The sequence below is a fragment of the Aquarana catesbeiana genome, linkage group LG01, assembly GCF_042186555.1.
Source record: "Aquarana catesbeiana isolate 2022-GZ linkage group LG01, ASM4218655v1, whole genome shotgun sequence".
NCBI lineage: Eukaryota > Metazoa > Chordata > Amphibia > Anura > Ranidae > Aquarana > Aquarana catesbeiana.
Window position 1 is genome coordinate 355,102,293 of NC_133324.1, and position 24,224 is coordinate 355,126,516.

Consider the following 24,224-nt stretch of genomic DNA (forward strand, 5'->3'; position numbering starts at 1 on the left):
AACATGATTGATGTACTAGGGAGAATCTAAATCCAAAACAGATTACACTTTTTTTTTGAAAAATTTCTTTAAAGTTTTAATACAGTTTAAAAGACAAATTTGGAAGATGCACACAGTGTGTCAACATGTGCCATCTGCCATCAGGGGATTTCAATGTACACGTTTTGTGGGTGCAACCCCTTCCTCCCAACTCTAGTAGGTGAGAGGAAGTGGTTGCACCCCCAAAACACGTCCATTGATCCCGCATGATGGGAGATAGCACCTGTTGACCTTAGGTATGGGATCAGAAAGGAAATCCCCATTTTGACTCACAATTTATGTGCATCTTCTAAATTTGGCTTTTACAGGGGTGACTTCACCCCATCTGATGAAGGCAAGATCAAAACATTTTTCACACTATAATGTCTAATATTGCCTTCATTTTTGCAATGTTGAACTTTGTAAGTTCCAGAATTGTGTATGTCATGTTTGGAAACAAAAATTTCAAGTTAAAACTTAAAAAAAAAGATGTGTTTTTTTTCACCGCAAAATGTTTTAGAACGCACATGTGCACGGAGTAAAAGGCTTTCTACTCAACAATATGTGGCTTCTTCTTTCAATGCTCAATAACACTTTTTTGTATTAAGTTGGTGTTTACAGTGACAATGGGTGTTATTTAAATAATGTTAAAACCACTTGGCACTACCAAGTGCACTAGGAGAACCTAGGAGACAGAAAAAAGAAACACAAGCAGTAAATCCAAATCAAGATTTTATCATATCAATTTTTTTTATTTTGAAAATATTTAAAAATTAGCTGGCATAGCAATGCCCCCCCCTACCCGTAAAATATTCCACATATTTTTCACGCACTTCACAGGCACTTTGGGGAGGCAAGCCAGGACAGCCAGCTTCCAGGTCCGTCATTGGATTCTCATGAAGTCCGGCCTGAGGCCCAACTGTGGCAACATAACCAGGTGCATTTCGCTTTAAAAAGTTGTGCGGTATGCAGCAGGATAAAACAATGTGGTTAAGTTTGTACTCCGCCATGTTAATTGATGTTAGAAATAAGCGGAACCAGCTGTCCAATATCCCGAAGGTATTCTCCACGACTCTTATGGCTCTGGCTAGCCGGTAATTAAAAACCCTCTTGTCTGGGGTGGTCCTCTGGGAGAATGGCCTCATCATGTGATCACCCAGACCAAATGCTTCAGCAGCTATAAAAACAAATGGGAGTCCTTCCACGTTCTCTTCAGCAGGTGGCAATCCCAAGCCACCACTCTGGAGACGTCTGTAGAACTCAGTCTGGGCAAAGACTCCACCATCCAACATCCGGCCATTCTTCCCCACTTCCACATAGAGAAACTCATATGTCGCCGACAACACTGCCATCAACACGATACTATGAAACCCCTTATAGTTAAAATAATATGACCCCAAATGGGGTGGTGGGACGATGTGGACGTGTTTCCCATTGATTGCCCCTCCACGGTTGGGAAAGTCCCAACAATGAGCAAAATGGGAGGCCACAGTCTGCCTTTACTATGGCGTTGAAGGAAACTGTGGAGTCAAAAAAATTTGTAATTTTGCACATAAACATTGCAAGCAGATTAGACACAAACATTCTTGGCCAACATCAGTATAACATTTATTTCAAGGAGTATTTAAAGACAAAAATATAAGGTCCATTTATCAGATTCCTCACCCCCTCTGATAGCCCATTGTAAAAATTTTAGGGGGGGGGGTTCTAAATGAGTTTGGGAGCCAACAAAAAGGCTCTAGCACTCTGCCTGAATTTAAAGACAACAATAACATTTGGACACATTTTAGGGAGTGTTTAGGGTAAAGCACTAAAATGGAGCTGACAAAATACATTGTTAAGTGACTAGGCTAGGTGTATATGGGCCCAGGATAGCATGCTGGGGAGGTTAGTGAAGGCAAATATGCATGAGGGACAAAAAAGGAGCATTCAAATATTACAGCATGCATGAGGATGCATTAGGACATTCACAGCATATTACAATCAAGGTAATTATGGAATAATGAAAGAAATACAATACATTAGCAAACATTAAATACATATAATGTGATGTTAAAGGAGAAAACTTACCCTAATATAGTCCTTCTGCAGGACCTGAATGATGGCAGAACAGGTCTCTGGAATAATGATCCCCAGAGCCTGGGGGGAGATGCCTGTAGAGAACTTGAAGCCCTGTAGACTTCTCCCCGTCGCCAAGCACCGCAACGTGGCGACTAGCCTCTGCTCGGGAGTGATGGCTTGCCGCATGCAGGTGTTCTGCTTCGTAATATAAGGGGTGAGCAAAGCCAACAAATAGTGAAAAACGGGGTCCGTCATCCGGAGAAAATTCCTGAAATCATCAGGGTTATTCTCCTCGATCTCCCGCAGCAAAGGCATATGAGAGAATTGGTCACGCTGGAGTAACCAATTCTTGGTCCATGAACTCCTCCCCACTTTGTTCATGGACTGAGCTTGGGTCAAAGTAAGAATCCCAACACCAAGCCCCTGCACAGCACAAACTCTACGACAAGTACGTAACCGCAACATGGCTTCAAAACGGTCGACTGGTCAGAACGAACAAAACAGAAGGCACTGAAGAACAGGAAGGCCTGTGAAGAGCGAGCTGAAAATCAGTAACGAGTGGACAACAACGCACTGAACAACAGATACGAACTGACTACATGCACTGAAAAACAGATACAAACCCACAAGCACAAACTGAAAAAGCACGAGTCTGAAAAGAGCGAATCGTCTCTCACCAAACTTTTACTAACACAAGATAAACACGAGATCAGCAGAAGGAGCCCAAAGGTTGGCGCACTGGGTATTGAACTACCTTTTTTTAGTCCCGTCGTATGTGTTGTACATCACTACGTTCTTGACGGTCGGAATTTGGTGTGACCGTGTGTACGCAAGACAAGCTTGAGCGGAATCCCGTCAGAAAAACCATCATAGCTTTTTCCAACCAAAATTCCGTATTGCCTTGCATACACATTGTCACACAAAAGTTCTCTGAACTTTGACTGTCGAGAACGCGGTGACGTACAACACTACGACGAGCAGAGAAAATTAAGTTTAATGCTTCCGAGCATGCATCAAATTGTTTCCAAGCATGCGTGATTTTTTTGCGCGTCCGAATTGCATACAGACGAACGCATTTTCGGATAGGAACTTTTCCCGACCGAAAAATAGAGAACATACTCTCAATCTTTTGCTGGCTGGTATTCCACCAGCAAAAGACAGATGGAGTATACACACAGTCGCATTTTTCGAAAAAAGCTCTCATTGGAGTTCTGCTGGCGGCATTTCTGATCGTGTGTACGCGCCAATAGAGTCTTCAAAAGACTTGAGACTGGGGCGGAGGTTCACCTTTCAGCAGGACAACGACCCTAAACATTCAGGCAGAGCTACAGTGGAATGGTTCAGATCAAAGCATATTCATGTGTTAGAATGGCTCAGTCAAAGTCCAGACCTAATCCAATTGAGAATCTGTGGCAAGAGTTAAAAATTGCTGTTCACTGACACTCTCCATCCAATCTGACAGAGCTTGAGCTATTTTGCAAAGAAGAATGGGCAAATTTTACTCCCTAGATGTGCAAAGCTGGTAGAGACATACCCAAAAAGACTTGCAGCTGTAGTTACAGTGAAAGGTGGTTCTACAAAGTATCGCCCCAAAGTATCAGGGGGGCTGAATACAAATGCACACCACACTTTTCAGATATTTATTTGTAAAAATTTTGAAAACCATTTTTCATTTTCCTTTATTTTATATGCAACTTTGTGGTCTATCACATAAAATCCCAAAAAAATACATTTATGTTTTTGATTGTAACATGACAAAATGTAGAAAATTTCAAGGGGTATGAATACTTTTTCAAGGCACTGTACATCCAAAAAAATTTGTCAAGATCAAGGAAGACTATATTCTGGCCAACAAAATGGATAGTAGATATCTGGTTAGCATGCTACAAACTAATCTTTGCACATATACAACAAATACTTACGAACAAATCCGACTTAAGTACAAACAGGCAGTCCCTAACCCGTTCGTAACTCGGGGACTGCCTGTTTGTTCTTAAAGCGGTTGTATACCTTTATTTGTAACTTTTACCTACAGGTAAGCCTATAATAAGGCTTACCTGTAGGTAAAAAAAATATCTCCTAAACCTGTAAGGTTTAGGAGATATTCCCCTCGCAATGAGCCGCTGACTGCAGTGGCGCATGCGCACAGGGGACTCTCGGCTGACAGCCCGGCAAACTCCGGAGCTTGCCGGGCAGAAGTCTCCCGCGCGCATGCGTGGGAGTGACGACATCGCGGCTCCGGCCACTCACAGCACCGGAGCCGCGATACCCGGAAGACACGCCGAGGGGAGATGTCGGCTCCCTCGGCGTGGACCAGGTGAGATCCCGGCGCCTCGTTCTAAGGTAAGTATCTCATAATGAGCTAGTATGCGGTGCATACTAGCTCATTATGCCTTTTCCCTTGCAGGTGTAAAAAAAAAAAAATGACAGCGGGTATACAACCGCTTTAAGTCGGATTTGTTTGTAAGTCGGAAGCGCATGCGCAAAACGGCAGAGACGTCGTTTTCCGATGTTTTCCTGTGTTTTCCAATGCCGTTTTCCGATGTTTTCCGCTGTTTCCCGATGTTTTCCACTGTTTTCCGATGTTTACCGATATGCCCGCCGCCTCCCGTTTGTAAGTAGGAGTCGTTCGCAAGTCGGAGGTTCATAACTCGGGGACCTCCTGTAGTAGATTAATATGGCTTAAGTTATCTGAAGACAAATATATGGGTATACAGTTGCAATAAAAAGTATGTGAACCCTTTTGGAATGATATGGATTTCTGCACAAATTGGTCATAAAATGTGATCTGATCTTCATCTAAGTCACAACAATAGACAATCACAGTCTGCTTAAACTAATAACACACAAATAATTAAATGTTACCATGTTTTTATTGAACACGCCATGTAAACATTCACAGTGCAGGTGGAAAAAGTATGTGAACCCCTAGACTAATGAGATCTCCAAGAGCTAATTGGAGTGAGATGTCAGCCAACTGGAGTCCAATCAATGAGATGAGATTGGAGGTGTTGGTTACAGCTGCCCTGCCCTATAAAAACCACACACCAGTTCTGGGTTTGCTTTTCACAAGAAGCATTGCCTGATGTGAATGATGCCTCGCACAAAAGAGCTCTCAGAAGACCTACAATTAAGAATTGCTGACTTGCATAAAGCTGGAAAGGGTTATAAAAGTATCTCCAAAAGCCTTGCTGTTTATCAGTCCACGGTAAGACAAATTGTCTATAAATGGAGAAAGTTTTTGAACATTGAAACTAAAGTTGAATGATATCAATACTGACGTCACTCTTTTTCACACTGTGTGCTGTGAATGATGTGAATCCTCAGCAGCATATTCTGTAGCACGATAGAATTTTCACTGCCTTTAAAGGTGTAGTTAAACATTATTACATTATAACAAGTGGCCTGGAAATTCTAGTTTGCAGGAAAAGTCCATTGTTCAGGTAACCTATTAGTTTTCCATCAGTAAGTCTAAAAACCAATGAGCACAGAATGACATAATAGCATACAGCCTTCAGAACAAACAAAGGAAATATTATCTTTCCATGTTTGTGTGATGAGATCAGCAGCTGCCATGGGAAGCAAACATGAGAATGGACAGAGAAATGCCTAAGATCCAGACCTGGTGACTGGCAATTATTTATTTTGGGAATTTACCAGAAAAAGTTGTTGCCTAACAAACACTATGGAGATTTCCAATACTGAAAGAATCCCTATACAGTTGCAATAAAAAGTATGTGAACCCTTTTGGAATGATATGGATTTCTGCACAAATTGGTCAAAAAATGTGATCTGATCTTCATCTAAGTCACAACAATAGACAATCACAGTCTGCTTAAACTAATAACACACTAATGCCCTGTATACACGGTCGGACTTTCCGACGGAAAATGTACGATCGGAGCTTGTTGTCGGAAACTCCGACCGTGTGTGGGCTCCATCGGACATTTTCCATCGGATTTTCCGACACACAAAGTTTGAGAGCAGGCTATAAAATTTTCCGACAACAAAATCCGATCGCGTCAATTCCGACCGTGCATGGCCAATTCCGACGCACAAAGTGCCACGCATGCTCAGAAGAAATTCCGAGACGGAACAGCTCGGTCTGGTAAAATTAGCTTTCGGAATGGATAGAGCACTTTCGTCAGGCTGCAATGTTTAAAATAGTTTAATACAGCGCACCCTCTTCTTCTTTATAATGCTAGAAGAATGAAGTAGTTTTGCTGCTCATATTCAAAACAGACTTCTCACAAACTTCTTTCTTTATTATTTATCGCGATTCCCTCAATATATTTTGATTTGTCACATCTGACAAAAAATATATATATTATTATTTTTTTGGTTTGTATTTTTTTCAAGGCTGATCTTTTTTTTTTTTTTTTTTTTTTACTACAGAATATTTTTGTGTGTGTTTTGTGTGTCAAGTTACCACAACACCATTGTTATCTTGTATTATTTAATCTCAAGGTTATTGCTTGGTGTTGGTGTCTCTTGTTAATTTCACATTGTATTTTTGAAATGTACCTGAATCCTCACAAACAAACTGTCCTTTTTGAAGGAAAACACACATAGGCGAGTATAATTGAAACAAAAATTCCTTTATTAAGGGCTCAGAACCAAACAAAGAGGGAGGCAACGCTGGATAAACATCATAAATTGGCGAAGCCTTTGACCCCCAGGGCAGACATCAATTATTTTACAGCAAAATTGGTGGCCTGAGGAGTCCATATGTAAGGGAGTGCAGTCTGGTCCAGAAGTCCAAGAGATCCTGAAAGCAGCAGATGACATGTATGTCCCCAGGCTGTGGTACTACAAGAGGCTGCATCTTTTGCCAGACCAGACTGAACCCAGGCCATCACTCTCTGGTCTTCCTTAGATGCTTCCTTCCACGCTGTGGCTCTGGTGTTGGAGGTGTGGCAGGAGGAGGAGGAGGACCTGGAGGAGGAGGACTATGGGTGAGCTGACAAATGTGGGTTGCACATGTGATTTGGCCCCTCAACCCCTTATTTAGAGCTTCCAAAATAAAAACTCACATAGGAGTTGTTGGCCCTCCTCCATCTGCATCATTTTGCATGTAGTTATGGCAGCAAAGTTCTCCTCCACACTGTGGGGTGTTCTGAGGGCCTCAGTAACCTTCCAAAATAGGCCTATGGCAGCCTCCTCCAGGTTACTACGCTTCCTGCTACTTTTTCTTTGAAGACGGAGGGGAGGGACCTGGGTTTCAGGCAGCCTACTTGGCCCGGCCACCTCCTGGCTGAGACTTCCCTGTGTATGAAAAAGGGACATGGTTTTAGTCTTTGCTTCATCAATCACAATCATAAATTAGTACTCCAAACTAACATATATTTAACATCATTGATTGGACAACCAGCAATATTTAGAAGAATGCTATACCTGGCTCAAGCTGGGCTCCTCCACATGTTGCTGCCTGGAAGGCCCAGGTTGGGCATCAGAAGCCTCAGCTGGGGGGGAAGGAAGCGTGGAAGGAAGACTGGAGAGTGCTGGCCTGGGTTCAGTCTGGTCTGACAGAAAATGCAGTCTGTCATAGTACCACAGCCTGGGGACATAAATGTCATCTGTAGCTCCTGATCTCTGGGAATCCAGGACCTTCTTGTGCTCCCTTAGATAAGTGCTCCTCAGGCCACCAATTAGGATCTTCAAATAGGTGATGTCTGCCGTGGGGATCACCGACTTCACAAATTGCAGCAAATTATCCAGCGCTGCTTTCCTCTTTGTTTGGCTCTTATAATCAGGGTGGTTTATCTGCCACAGACAGGGCAGCTCCCTGAACATATCTATGAAGATTGGCATAAAGTCATGATCCTTCAAGATATCCATTTTAACTGTAAGACACAACACAAGACAAACCCTAATGTCAGCCTAAAGTAAACTTGTCCAAATACAGGCCTCAATCTAGAAGCAGTATAGGCCCAATTTTAAATCTTACCTTCGTTATCACGATCGGCGCCTCCGATACTCCTTCCTCCGCTCACAGATCGTACGTACTACACACGCATGTTACACTTTATAGACACTGCGCATGCGTGAAACTCCGCCCGCCCCTGACGTTTTTTCTAGTCTATTCCCCGCCCCTTCTCGTTCGTCGCAGTGGGGGAAGAGCACATGGCGGAGACAGAGCAGGTGTCTGATAATTACACCAACGAGGAGGAGGAGGAAAGCCCAGAGCCTGCAACGTCCCGATCCAGAAGGAGATGATTTAAGGCATCAAATATGTCCTTTGTGGAGATGGTCGACATCCTGAAGAAGGCCGAATATGACAGGAAGTATGGACCTTACCCCAACCCCAATGCCAGAAAGGCCAAGATCATGGCGAAAGTGGTCAAGAGTCTGCACCGGAATTTTGGGGTACGATGATCCAAGGATCAGCTCAGGAAGCGGTGGTCCGACCTCAAATTAAGGGAGCACGATCAGTATAGAAGGATCAGGAGAGTGCTGCAAAAAAGTAAGTAGTTGTGCTGTGTTCCTATTCTTTATTTTTATTACGTTCGTGCTGCTCCATGTGCTTTTCTTTACTATTGTACAGTTTAAAATGGCAACTTTCATGTTCATGGGCACATTGTTCATTCGTATGAAACATTGTTCGTTTGGCCTAGAAAATACCATTGTTTTGGCCATATGCATTTGAATACATTTTTTATGGCCTACTTCTCTTAAAATAATTTGGTTGTGTAGATGGGTTTGTAACTAGAATGAAATGCAAACTAGATTCTGTGTAAGGAGAGGACACTCAGCAGCAGTTTTCACATCTGGACGCTGGAGCACTAGTGTGGGACACAAGAACACCCTTTTTATTAGGGGGCCCCACACAGGTGCTCCAGTGGATACTATGGGGTGACTCCATCTGTGAAGCTTGTACAAAACAGGTAAGTATTCAAGCTTGACAAAGGAAAAAAATATTTCTTCATCTTGGAACTCTGGCAAAACAGACAATTGTACCCCACTTCCAAACAATGTTTCATATTCCGATTTCTGCCATCAAATATCTGTGTGCTAAGTATACCTATTTTTTTTATATATAGGGGATAAAAGGCTCGGAGGACACCCCTGATCCGAGGAGACCACAGACCCCCCACCTCAGGAAGAAATGGAGACCCACCAAAGACAACAGGAGGAGGAGGAAGGAGATGTGGTGGAAATTGTCACAACAGGTGAGTGTCTGCGACCACAGGCTCAGGTAAGAGATGGATGCCGGCATATTTATAATACATGGTGTGTTTTTGTTTCTATCTTTTTAGGTGGTCGTGATGTTGTGGATCCAGGTCATTTCACCTCTGAAAGTGCACAGATCCTGATCGGGGAGATCATGGGGTGTAATAGGGACTTGGAAAACATCCAGAAAAACATCAATGATGTTCAAAAAAAAATGAAGAACATCATTGATGTTTTAGGGAGAGTTTAAAACCCCTCCAAATCCCTTCCCTTTTTTGTGCTTTTTGGCATCTAAAAATTTCTAACATTTTTTGACATATTCGAGAAAAGCCAAATTTTGAAGATGCACACAGTGTGTCAACATGTGCTATCTGCCATCATGGGAGATCACTGTATGCGTTTTGGGGTGCACCCCCAAAACACGTTCCTTGATCCCCCGTGATGGCAGGTAGCACATGTTGACATTTGGCAATTTGTGTGCATCTTCAAAATTTGGCTTTTCCAGGGGTGACTTCATCCCATCTGAACGCAATATCAAACACAGTTTATAAATACTCATGTCTGATATTGCCTTCAATTTCTTTAAAAGTTGAACTTTGTAAGTTCCAGATTTGTGTCTTTCTTGTTGGTTTTAAACATGCCTGTTTTACCTTAAATGGACATTTCTACTTTTAGTAATGTGACCCAAAAAATTGTTATACAACAAACATGTTGGTTTGTTTTAAAAACCTTTTCTAAATGCACATGTGATTGTGCTGCTATTAAAAAGATTGATAATCAAGAATGAGTGGATTATTTTTTCAACGCTCCAAAACTTTTGTTGTGCTCAAATTGGTGTTTTCTGTGACAATGGGGGTTATTTCCTAAGGGAAAATCCACTTTGCACTACAAGTTCAGTTTCAGTGCAGTTTCAAGTGCACTTGTAGTGCAAAGTGTCTTTGCCTTTAGTAAATAACACCGGAGATAAAGAATCTATTGATTCTGAAATATCCTCATTATTCTCCAGACTTTCTAAGATCCTGGAGAAAAAATCACTACTCTATTGGCACGTCAGATCTTTCCAGGACTATATCAAAGAGGACATAAATCCCGCAGGATTGCGAGTCCAGATCTTCCCCATATTGGAGGGCCTGGACTCGGAATTCAAAACCAAATGGGAACAAGCCCTGCGGGCATGTTCACAAAGCTTGATGGAAATCTTGATTGAGGAGTATAGAAAAAGATCCACTACCCTAGATACAGACATTGTAGCTCTTTGCAATAAATTACAACAGTTGAAAACCCAGAGACCTCTCACTAACAAAGAGGACAAACTTAAAACACATTTAGAAACGTTTAACAAGGACATACTTATAAAAAAACAACAGAAACTTACTCGGGACAGGAATGCCTTCAGAGATGGGAAGGCATATAAATGGACCCAAAATAGATCTAACCAAAATAAAAACTACCAACATCAGGGACACCAAGCCACCCCTTCACAATCCACTTCTAACCTACCTCAAACTCACACCCAAACTTTTCAGAAACCAAATATAGGACAGAGCACGAAACGCACATTTCGCGGGGACCCCAACGAGGGACAACAGGCGAAGAAATTAACTCTCGACATCCCCAAAAAAACTAACTCTCTTACACCCACACATGAGTTAACCATTAAAGCACTTCATACACAAACTAACACACATATCCCGACAAGGGAAATCACTCCCCAGCCGAACCCCTCAACTGTTGCATCACTAGACACTATTTCCAATGACCCATCTTTTTTAGAAAAGATCTTGATGGGTGTGCAACCCACACAATCCAACCCTAACACCTACACACAGATAGCACTTTAACTGTCCCAACTGCTGGTCAAGAACAAGAATCGAATGATTTAAATACAATCAACCTTTCATCTTACAAACTCTCCCATGATGAAATTGCTGTCCTCAAAAAAGGCTTAAATTTCTGTCCTAATCAAAATTTGGATAAATTCGAGATCTACAAAGATCTCCAACTCTTTATACAAAAGTTGATTCTAAAAAAAACTCTACCACAGACAGGAAGGGCCAAATGATTTAACTCCACAAGAAAACCAGGCATTGAAGCAACTGGTGTCCCTTCTCGATGAAAACGATACAATCGATCTCATAGATGAGATCGACCTCTCCCAAATTTTAGAGTCAATTGAAACATCCAATGAACCCTCTAGGGGAAACAAATCCACATTAAAAAAGAAATCAAATTTCTGTCCAGCACCCAGTACCCATCCAAATGCGGCGGCTTTCCTTAAATTAGTTGATAAAGAACTAGACAAGATAAAAACCCATACCAAATTCCCCAGGAATTTAACCAAGAGAGAAACAGCAGTACTCAAAACACTGTCAAATAACAATCGAATTACAATAAAAAATGCGGATAAGGGTGGAAATATTGTGGTATTTAATAATGAGGACTATATCAAGATGTGCAATAAAATATTAAACAACCCAGAATGGTATCTTCGGATACCGGCAAGTGTGGTCAAAAAATACAATCAGGATTTCTATATATTGATAGATACGGCCTATTCAAACTCGATAATCACCAAGTCCCTATGGGAATTTATTAGGAACAATTTCCCTCGTACACTGGTCTTTTATTCACTACCAAAAGTCCACAAGGACACAAAAAACCCCCCTGGTAGACCAATCATTTCCGGTATAGGGGCGATTAGCGAGAATGCTAGCAAACTGATAGATGAAGTTTTGAAACCATTTGTTTCTTCTTTACCTTCCTTCGTCAAAGATACATTGCATTTTCTGCAAATTATTGATAAATTGGAAATCCCTGAATATGCAGTTTTTGTAACAATAGATGTTGAATCTCTCTATAGCGCTATCCCCCATGAGAAGGGTGTAGCAGCTATTAAACACATCCTTCGCACAGCTAGAGACATAGATCCCACATATGGAGAATTCATCACCTCATTACTAGAATTCATCCTCAGCCATAATGTTTTTACTTTTAATGGCTCCCACTACCTCCAGGTGCAGGGGGTTGCAATGGGGACATGTTGTGCCCCATCGTACGCCAACCTGTACCTGGGGGAGTGGGAGGCCATGTTTCTGGGTGACGAAAGTCTATCGATGTATACGGACCACATACTCGGATGGTACTGATACATCGATGACCTCTTTATTATATGGGACGGATCGATTGATCTCCTCCAACAATGCTTGTTGAGGATGAATCGAAATGAATTCAACCTTAACTTTACAATGTCATTTGATGAGCACTGTGTCACATTTTTGGATGTGGAGGTTTACAGAGGAGAGGGAGGAACTATCATGAGCAAACTTTACAGAAAACCTATTGCGAGCAACGCAATTTTACATGCCACTAGCTTCCACCCCAAACCCTTTCTTGATTCAATTCCGTATAGCCAGTACCTTAGAGTGAGACGCAATTGCTCCAACAATGACACTTTTAGAATGGAAGCAAACAAATTACGTGACAGACTATTACTACGGGGCTATTCCCATACGTCACTTAAACGGTCTTTCAAAAAAGCCCTTATGCAGCCAAGAAACGAGTTACTGTACTCTGAAAAAGCAAATAAAACTGGCAAAAATGATAAGGATACTATTAGAATTATCACAAAATACAATAACCAACATAGACAAGTCAGGAACATTGTGGAAAGATACTGGCATATGCTACAGTGTGATCCAACATTGGGGCCATTTGTCCCACAGAGACCCCTCTTCACCTTTAAACGAACCACTTCTTTAAGAGATAAAATCACTACGAGTGAATTCAAGAGGGAAGTAGGCAAATCTCACTGCAAGTGCAAGGGAACTTTTGATGTGGAGATTGCAACTACTGTAAATACATGCTTACAGACAAAAACCCGACCCTTCCGAACGGTCAGATTTTCCATCCTAAACACTTCGCTAATTGTAAAACTTGCGGGGTGATCTATATACTCATATGCGAGTGTACATGTTTCTATATAGGAAAAACAAAAACAGAGTTTTGGAAGAGAGCATATAGACATATACTGGGCATGAAAACCTGTGACCCTGATCTCCCACTTGGGAGACATACCACAATAGTGCACAACGGCAAATTTCCAAAGATTAAATTTCTTATTTTAGACCGGGTACACCCGGGGTCAAGGGGAGGCGACTGGAACAAGACATTGTTACAATTGGAATCCCGCTGTATATACAATTTAAGAGCTACTCAACCCCCAGGCTTGAACGAAACCATCTGGTTCAAGCCTTTCCTTGAAGGTTTCTCTTCAGGTGGTAGGGAGCAATAATTAAGATGACTATTCTTGTAAACCACGGGCTATCAATCCTCCCTTCAACTATATAAACATCTTTTTTTTACCACTGCTCCCTTCCATATATGTCATCTAAATCTGTTCCTCCCCCTCTATGACGTATAATCATGCCATACATAATATACTTTAATTTTAGACTGTGTACATATATGCCTAGTGTATTTGTTTTCCTCTCTACAGTCTATGCCCCAGAAATACACATTTCTATGTATATCTAACCTTAATGTTTGTCACCCCAGCCCATATAACATCTACTAAATAGTGTAATTCCCACATGTACTTATATTCTCAATTTGTTTGTTGTTTATAATTTGTTTTCATTAAATGTAAAATCTCAGCCTGTAAAATACTGTCAGTCAGCGGCGTTTCCCCTGTATTGTGACAAATTTACAATACTTTGAACTCTGTGCACGTTTGTATGTGCCTTTATTAAAATCCCGATCTGTGACCTGAAATTCGCCCGGCACACAAAGCCGCCTGAGCGGTTCCGGCTCATGGCGATGTTGTGTGAGGCTACAGTGTTGTGTACACTGTCCTCCATCTTGCGACCCCGGCGGGCATGCGCAGTCTGCCCAGGAAGCTAGACGTGTCGGCGGGTGGAGTAGGCGTGGCCACGCCTCATCGCGGATGCTTGCGCATGCGCGGAGGGGACCTGGCGGCGCTCGCTCCACCCGGGGGGCCATTCTCAGCGTGTCCGCCCCTCCTCTGCCACTGACAATCAGCTGTTGGCTATTACACCAATGGCTGATTGGCGGGGGGGCTTCTTATACCTGAACACTGCTCACACCGAGTGTCCGCTGCAGTGTGCAGGACGCTGTCGGTCTGAGCTGATGTCCAGCTATCTTGTATACAAGTAAGTGACACTTCAACATATAACCTATGTCTTACTCAATATACTTTTTGATGTTGTATCACTCTCTGCAGTTGCACCTTGCTAGCCAAAAGGCATCATTATATGGCTGAAATTTGGATTCTTCCCCCCCCCCTCCCCTCCCCTATTGATTTAAATACCATTTAACCATTACCACTTAACCAATGATAATCTAGATGTATCTGGATTTTATAAACCCCCTAAATATATTGATATATTTATATTTCAAACTGTCAGTAATATCCAGTTGGATAAACTATACATCTATCTAATGGTATTTCCATATCTTCCTCCCCCTGTTATTACTTTTAGCCATCCAATATACATTCAGCCTACATCAGCTACCCTCCACATGTCCCTTTGAACCCCCCACAGTAGTCTTATCAGGTATGTTGTACCTTTACTACTAAAAGATTTCTCCCATATTTAATTACACTTATTTGAAGTTTTGATCAATGATTGGCCATTATATACCTTTATATTTTTACACTTTACAGGACCCGCATTCGGCCTCAGTGGAATTTCAGGTCTAAAAATTCCTTTACGCCCCACATCTTGGGCCTTTCCTCTAATTTTTGAGGAACCAAATTATCTACATACATCCATACCTAGTCTAATCTTCATTTGCTATGCATGAAGTACTAACATCTTGGATACGCTAATTATTCCTTACCTATCACAATCGGGAATACGCTGGATGGGCAAACAGTGTCAGCGCCTTTGTTTTTAAAGAGTTCTGGAATGCGAAGCTAGCTTACACAGTGCCAATGTAAGTGTAAATAGAATGAAAAATATAGCATGCACTTATGTCCTTATGATTTGACATGTACACATATTTATTACTTTTCTGTTAAATACATTGTCTTTAATTTAGAAACCTCTGTTAAACTTACATCCACCCCTGAAGGAGGAGGCTAAACAACTCCGAAACGCGTCGGGTGCAAGTACATTGGTATCAATATCCCATATATTTACAAGTGTATGAATTGCATTCCTTTCAATGGTCGTTATATTGTTATTGATGCTTTTATGATGTTTTTGAAATGAATAAATTATTGTTTATATACTATATACCTTCCTTATGTTTTTTCACATGTGCCTTTAAAGTCCATCATTAGGGGAACTTTCTCTCTGCTTATATTACTAAATAACACCCAATAGTGCTTTGTAATGTTACACAATTGCGCCATTTTCAGGACTCACCACATTTCTGTCAGGGTCAGTTAAAAGAAACACAAGCAGTAAATGTCACCAAAGATTTTAGTAGTTAAAATGATTTTTTTATTTTAAAAACGTTTCAGACATTGTCAGGCATATTGATGGCCCCCCTACTTGCAAAGTAATCAAGGTATCTAAGACGGACTTCACGGGCACTCGGGGGGGGCAAGTCAGGACGGCCACTTTCAAGCGCTGTCAGGGTTAGTTCATTATGATTTCCGGCCTCAGGCCCAACTGAGGCAGCATAGTTGGCAGAATTATGCCTTAAAAAGTTGTGTAGAACACAGCACGCCAGGATGATATGATTCAGTTTGTACTCCGCCATGTGTATGGGTGTAAGAAATAAGTGGAATCGTCTGGCCATGATTCCAAATGTGTTCTCCACCACTCTTCTGGCTCTGGCCAGCCGGTAATTTAAAACCCTCTGATCCAGGTGAGGGTCCTCATAGGGAATGGCCGCATAAGATGGTCCCCCAGTGCAAAAGCTTCATCAGCAACGAAGACGAATGGGAGTCTTTCCACATTGTCTTCTGGAGGTGGCAAGTCCAAGCTGCCATTCTGGAGATGTTTGTAGAACTCCGTCTGGGCGATGACTCCACCATCGGACATCCGGCCATTCTTCCCCACGTCCACATACAGGAACTCATAAGTAGCCGACACCACCCGCCAACATCGCAATACTATTGAACCCCTTATAGTTGTAATAGTATGACCCCGAGTTGGGTGGTGGGACAATGTGGATGTGTTTCCCATCAATTGCCCCTCCGCAGTTAGGAAAGTCCCACCGCTGGGCAAAGTGAGAGGCCACAGTCTTCCATTCTTGTGGGTTGGAAGGAAACTGTGGAGTCAAACAAGAAAAAAAAAATCATTTTGCACCTAAACAGGGAAAGCAGATTAGACACAAACATTCTTGGCCAACATCAGTATAACATTTATTTTAGGGAGTTTTGAAAGACCAAGGTATAAGGTCCACCTATCTGATTTTCCCTCCCCCCCTCATCGGCCATTTCTAACATTTTAGGGGGGGGGGATCTTTTGGACAGGTAACCCTCTCCACTTCATTGAGAGATGAATGCATAAATAATGTGTATTACTTTGGCCATCCCCTCCTTACTTACACTATTGACAGCCCACTGGACAGGTAAGAAGTGTCATAATACAAAGATATAAATACACATTGTAATAAGATAATAATAGTATACAAAAACTTTAAACAGTACCATTTGAAAGTATACAGGCAGGCCCTTGCACTACATGCTTTGGGGAATTCATCCATACATCTGACCACAAAAGAGATGGGTATAGTGTGTATGAGTTTGGCAAAGTCAGCAGATAGATGATTGAGGATATATAGAGAATTGGTATCAGCTGACTTAGCAGTCGGGGGGAGGGAGGGTTCCAAATGATTTGGGGACCCCAAAAAAAAAAGCCTCTGGCACTCTGCCTGAATTTAAAGCACAAATCACATTTTTATACATTTTAGGGGGGTTTTAGGGTAAAGCACTACTACGGAGCTGACAAAATACACTGTGACTACATGAGATGAATATAGGGCCAAGAGACCATGCTGGGGAGGTAAGTGAAGGCAAATATGCATGAAGGACAAAAAAAATAAGTACATAAAAATCCTGCATGCACGAGGACAAAGGGGACATTCACAGCATATTACAATCATGGTAATTAGGGAATGAGGAAAGAAATACAATATATTATCAAAAATTAAATACAATAAAATGTGATATTAAAGGATAAAAATCTTACTTTAATATACTCCTTCTGCAGGACCTGGATGATGGCAGAACAGGTCTCTGGGATAATGATACCCAGAGCCTGGGGGGAGATGCCTGTCGAGAACTTCAAGTCCTGCAGGCTTCTCCCTGTCGCCAAGTACCACAGGGTGGCGACTAGCCTCTGCTCTGGAGTGATGGCTTGTCTCAAGCAGGTATCCTGCCTGCTGATATAAGGGGTCAGCAAAGCCAACAAACGGTGAAATACGGGGTCCATCATCCGGAGAAAGTTCCTGAAATCATCAGGATTATTCTCACGGATCTCACGAAGCAAAGGCATGTGACAGAACTGGTCACGCTGGAGCAACCAATTCTTGGTCCATAAACTCCTCCCCACCCTGTTCATGGACTGGGCTTGTGTCAAGGTAAGGGCCCCAATACCAAGCCCCCGCACAGGACGAACTCTACGAGGAGTACGTATACGCAACATGGCTAGAAAATGGTCGGCTGCTCAGAACGAAGTAACAGAACGCACTGAAGAACAGCAAGGCCTGTGAAGAGCGACCTGAAAAACAGCAATGAGCGGACAAGAACGCACTGAATAATCCAATAGGAATTGACTGCACGCACTGAAGAGCAGATACAAACCCACAAGCACAAACTGAACAACAGAAAACAATCTGAAAACCATGAGTCTGAAAAAGCGCGAATCGTCTCTCACCAAACTTTTACTAACACAAGATTAGCAAAAGGAGCCCAAAGAGTACCGCGCTTGGTTCAGAACTGCCCTTTTCTAGTCTCGTCGTACGTGGTGTACGTCACCGCGTTCTTGGCGATCGGAAATTCCGACAACTTTGTGCGACCGTGTGTATGCAAGACAAATTTGAACCAACATCAGTCGGAAAAAATCCATGGATTTTGTTGTCGGAATGTCCGATCAATGTCCGATCGTGTGTACAGGGCATAAGAATTAAATGTTACCATGTTTTTATTGAACACACCATGTAAACATTCACAGTGCAGGTGGAAAGAGTATGTGAACCCCTAGACTAATGAGATCTCCAAGAGCTAATTGGAGTGAGGAGTCAACCAACTGGAGTCCAATCAATGAGATGAGATTGGAGGTGTTGGTTACAGCTGCCCTGCCCTATATAAACCACACACCAGTTCTGGGTTTGCTTTTCACAAGAAGCATTGCCTGAAGTGAATGATGCCTCGCACAAAAGAGCTCTCAGAAGACCTACGATTAAGAATTGTTGACTTGCATAAAGCTGGAAAGGGTAATAAAAGTATCTCCAAAAGCCTTGCTGTTCATCAGTCCATGGTAAGACAAATTGTCTATGAATGGAGAAAGTTCAGCACTGCTGCTACTCTCCCTAGGATTGGGCGTCCTGTATAGATGACTGCAAGAGCACAGCGCAGACTGCTCAATGAGGTGAAGAAGAATCCTAGAGTGTCAGCTAAAGACTTACAAAAGTCTCTGGCATATGCTAACATCCCTGTTAGCGAATCTACGATACGTAAAACACTAAGCAAGAATGGATTTCATGGGAGGATGCCACAGAGGAAGCCACTGCTGTCCAAAAAAAACATTGCTGTATATTTACAGTTTGCACAAGAGCACCTGGATGTTCCACAGCAGTACTGGCAAAATATTCTGTGGACAGATGAAACCAAAGTTGAGTTGTTTGGAAGAAACACACAACACTATGTGTGGAGAAAAAGAGACACGGCACACCAACATCAAAACCTCATCCCAACTGTGAAGTATGGTGGTGGGGGCATCATGGTTTGGGGCTGCTTTGCTGTGTCAAGGCCTGGACGGATTGCTATCATCGAAGGAAAAATGAATCCCACGTTTATCAAGACATTTTGCAGGAGAACTTAAGGCCATCTGACCACCAGCTGAAGCTCAACAGAAGATGAGTGTTGCAACAGGACAACGACCCAAAGTATAGAAGTAAATCAACAACAGAATGGCTTAAACAGAAGAAAATACACCTTCTGGAGTGGCCCAGTCAGAGTCCTGACCTCAACCCGATTTATGATGCTGTGGCATGACCTCAAGAAAGCGATTCACACCAGACATCCCAAGAATATTGCTGAACTGAAACAGTTCTGTAAAGAGGAATGGTCAAGAATTACTCTTGACCATTGTGCACGTCTGATCTGCAACTACAGGAAACGTTTGGTTGAAGTTATTGCTCCTAAAGGAGGTTCAACCAGTTATTAAATCCAAGGATTCACATACTTTTTCCACCTGCACTGTGAATGTTTACATGATGTGTTCAATAAAAACATGGTAACATTTAATTCTTTGTGTGTTATTAGTTTAAGCAGACTGTGATTGTCTATTGTGACTTAGATGAAGATCAGATCACATTTTATGACCAATTTGTGCAGAAATCCATATCATTCCAAAAGGGTTCACACACTTTGAATGACAATTACTCAGTCATGCAACACTGTACCCAAATTAAATTTGTGTCCTTTTTTTCACTCAAATAGAGCTTTCTTTTGGTGGTATTTAATCACTAATGGGTTTTTTATTTTTTGTGCTATAAATAAAAAAAGACCGTAAATTTTGTGAAAAATTGCCTTTTTCTTTGTTTTTGTCATAAAATTTAGCAAATTAGTAATTTTTCTTCATAAATTTTGGCCAAAATTTATACTGCTATATATCTTTGGTAAAAATAACCCAAATTAGTGTATATTATTTGGTCTTTGTGAAAGTTATAGAGTCTACAAACTATGGTGCCAATCACTGAAAATTTAAAACATCTGATCAGGCCTTCAGTACATCAGGTGAATCTCATTTCTTGAAGTACTAACAAGTCAGAAAAGTACAAATAACCCCCAAATGACCCCTTTTTAGAAAGTAGACATTCCAAGGTATTAAGTAAGTAGCATGGTGGGTTTTTTTTAAGTTTTTTCCCACAATTCTTTGCAAAAGGAAGATTTTTTTTTTTCAAAATTGTCATATTAACTGGTTATTTCTCTCACAGAGCATATGCATACAACAAATTACACCCCAAAATACATTCTGCTACTCCTCCTGAGTATGGGGATACCACATGTGTGGGACTTCTACACAGCCTGGCCACATACAAAGGCCCAACATTGAAGTAGCACCATCAGGCGATCTACGAGCATAAATTGCAGATCTCATTTCTCAACCACCTATTACACTTTTGAAGGCCCTGGAGCACCAGGACAATGGAATTGCCCACAAAATGACCCCATTTTGGAAAGCAAACACCCCAACGTATAATCTATGAAGCATAATGAGTCTTTTGAATGGTTATTTTTTTCCAGATGTTTTTGTAAAATGTGGAAAAAAAATGAAATCTCATTTTTTTTACACAAAGTTGTCCATTTATAAGATATTTCCAACACATAGCAAATACATAGCAAAAATGACACCCCAAAATACATTCTGCTACTCCTCCTGAGTATGGCGATACCACATGTGTGGGACTTTTACACAGCCTGGCCACATACAAAGGCCCAACATTGAAGTAGCACCATCAGGCGATCTACGAGCATAAATTGCACATCTCATTTCTCAACCACCTATTACACTTTTGAAGGCCCTGGAGCACCAGGATAATGGAATTGCCCACAAAATGACCCCATTTTGGAAAGCAAACACCCCAACGTATAATCTATGAGGCATAATGAGTCTTTTGAATGGTTATTTTTTTTCCAGAAGTTTTTGGAAAATGTGGGAAAAAAATAAAAACGCATTTTTTTACACAAAGTTGTCCATTTATAAGATATTTCCAACACGTAGCAAAAATGACACCCCAAAATACATTCTGCTACTCCTCCTGAGTATGGGGATACCACATGTGTGAGACTTTTACACAGCTTGGCCACATACAGAGGCCCAACATCCAAGTAGCACCATCAGGTGTTCTAGGAGCATACTTTACATAGATCATTTCCTGGCAACCTATCATTTTTGAAGGCCCTTTATATTTCTAAAACATAGCATGTACATACCAAGAATTACAATCCAAAATAAATTCTATTGCGGAAAGGGTAAAAAAAAAGTATTACCTGTGCTTTTAGTAGTGTCCACAGAAGAGAGCACTGGTCCAGGCAGCAGTCAGGGATGTGCTTAGCGACAACAATAGTAATTATCCAGGCAGTAGGCAGGAATATTGTCTATAGTCAGCACAAGGATATTGTCAGCACAGCCAAAGCATTTGTCCATAGAAATTGTCCAGGCAGAGACAGCCAGCACAGCCATAATATTGGTCCTGTTACACTGTTACCTGCAGACACTCATTATTATACCGCTCTCTAGCCCTTCATAAACATACTGCCTCTTGCTACAGCTAATTATTTGCATAGTCCAGGTAGCAGGCAGAGGTGTGGTCCGTTCATGCGGCAGGCAAAGGCATGATGGCAGTAAGTCAGCAGCAGGCTGAGGGCCGCAATCGGGTAAGACCTGTGCACAGGGGCACAGGGGTAGAGGCTTCGACCCACCCAAATGTCTATGAAGCCTCCGGACTCCAGACCCTAATCCGGAAATTACAAAACCCGGAGAAAACAAAAAAAATTGTTTTCTCCATCCGGAAAAACTATTCTGGAGCCCCTCACATATGTGAGACCCCTGTGTACTATAGTAGCAGGGCAACAGATCAGTCCAAGCGGTAGGCAAAAGCATAGTCCATAAAACAGGCCAGGGTCAGTTCACGTGCAAGCAGTCCAAGCAGTAGGCAGAAGCATAGTCACAAAACAGGCCAGGGTCAGTTCACGTGCAAGCAGTCCAAACGGTGGGCAGAGGCATAGTCAAAACAGGCCAGGGTCAGTTCATGTGGAAGCAGTCCAAACGGTAGGCAGAGGCATAGTCAAAAAGCAGGCCAGGGTCAGTTCACATGGAAGGCAGTGGCATGGTTATTTGGGGAAGCATGGAAAATGATCAGCGAAAATGGGGAAAATATGGTCTAATAATTTAGGGATGTATGATACAGTTCGAAGGCCAGGTTGGGAGGGACACTGGGGACAATGGAAGCTGGTATCTTTTCGAAAACCTCTTCTGCTGCACACGCGACATCTTTTTTGCCGTCTTCGGCCTGCTTCCGATGGTGGAATGTTGTACTGGAAGTGGCGTTCATGAAGTCGGCTAACAGCATCAGAGCGAAGGTCTTCTGGGGGGAGGTCTTTGTTGATAGATGAGGGACGTGACTACTGCTTCTATGAATTTTAGGAAGGGGCAGCGCTTTCTGTGGATTTTGTGTAGACTATGTAGGAATTGTAAACGGCCAAATGGATTACATATATTGCTACTTTCTTGTACCAGAATCGGGACCGCCTTATTGACAAATAGGGCTGAATCATTTGGTCATTGAAATCCACCCCCCCCCATGCAGAGATTATAGTCTTGGACACATGTCGGTTTTTCAATGGGACCTCACCTTCGCTGAACTACAACTGTAGTGCCATCGCGAATGGTGGACATCATGTGCACGTTCCTGTTATCCTTCCACCTCAAGGCCAGCACTTCATTGCATCTCAGTGTTGCTCTTTCCCCCCTTTGCAGCTTTTTGTTCACTATGGATTGTGGGAAGCCCTTCCTATTTTTTCTTGAGGTCCTGCAGGCCAGGGTTTTTTCGATATATAGGTGTCTGAAAAGGGACAAGCTAGTATAAAAGTTGTCAGGGTATATATGATATCCTTTTTTCAGAAGTGGGTAAGCCAGGTCCCATACAATTTTTCCAGTTGTGCCCATGTAGGCCGGGCACTCCGGGAGCTGGAGCTGGGAATCTCTTCCTTCATATATGCGGAACGCATACAGATATCCCGTGGCTCTCTCACAGAGCTTGTAAAATTTTACTCCGTATTTGGCTTTTTTGCTAGGAATATATTGTTTTATTCCTAGCCAGCATGAAAATGGTACCAGGGACTCATCCACACATATATGCTTCTCGGGGACATAGAGTTCTGCAAATCATTGGGAAAATAAATTTAATCAGTGGGCGAATCTTGTATAACTTATCGGAATTTGGATGATTGCGGGGAGGGCACTGGGTGTTGTCGTTAAAATGAAAGAATCTCATAATCCTCTCATATCGGGACCTGGGCATTGTGGCAGAATACATGGGCATATGGTGGATGGGGTTGGTGGACCAATAGGTATGTCCTTCATTTTTTTTGTAAGCCCCATGTTTAGAGCGAGGCCCAAAAACAATTTGAACTCCTCCAAATTCAAATCTCTCCACTCAAACGGATGGGCATAAGATGATTGGGGGTTGCTGGCAATATACTGCTGGGCATACAAATTTGTCTGGTCCACAATGAATTGCAGCAAAGTGTCGGGCAAAAACAGGTGAAAAAAATTGATCTCTGTGAAATTTTGGGTGTTGGCCTGCACACCTGGCTGTGCTGTGAAAGGGGGAATAATTGGTTATTCCGAGTTGGAAGGCAGCTATGTTGGGTTGGCAAGACCATCTGGCATGTATGTAGAGAGCCCTGGCTCTTGGGGGACGTGACCCTCCAGTAGTTGGGGGAGTTGAATTTCCTGTGCTGGTACTCGGGTGTGATGTGGCAGCACTGGTACTGGGCCTGGGCATTTGTGCGTGGGGCCTATCGCTGGCGGCAGCACTGGTACCGGGCCTTTGTTCCTGGGGCCTATTTCTGGCGGCAGCGCTGGTACTGGGCCTGGGAATATAATCCTGGTTGCTGGCGGCTTCCTGGTTTCCAGAGTGTCATGCCCTTTTAGGAGGGACCCATTCTTCATCCGAATCATTACTACTCTCGATTGGTTCAAATGCCGAATTTGATTTGGAATCAGAAATGGAATCTGATGAGAACTCCCCAGTGCACTCATCAGTCA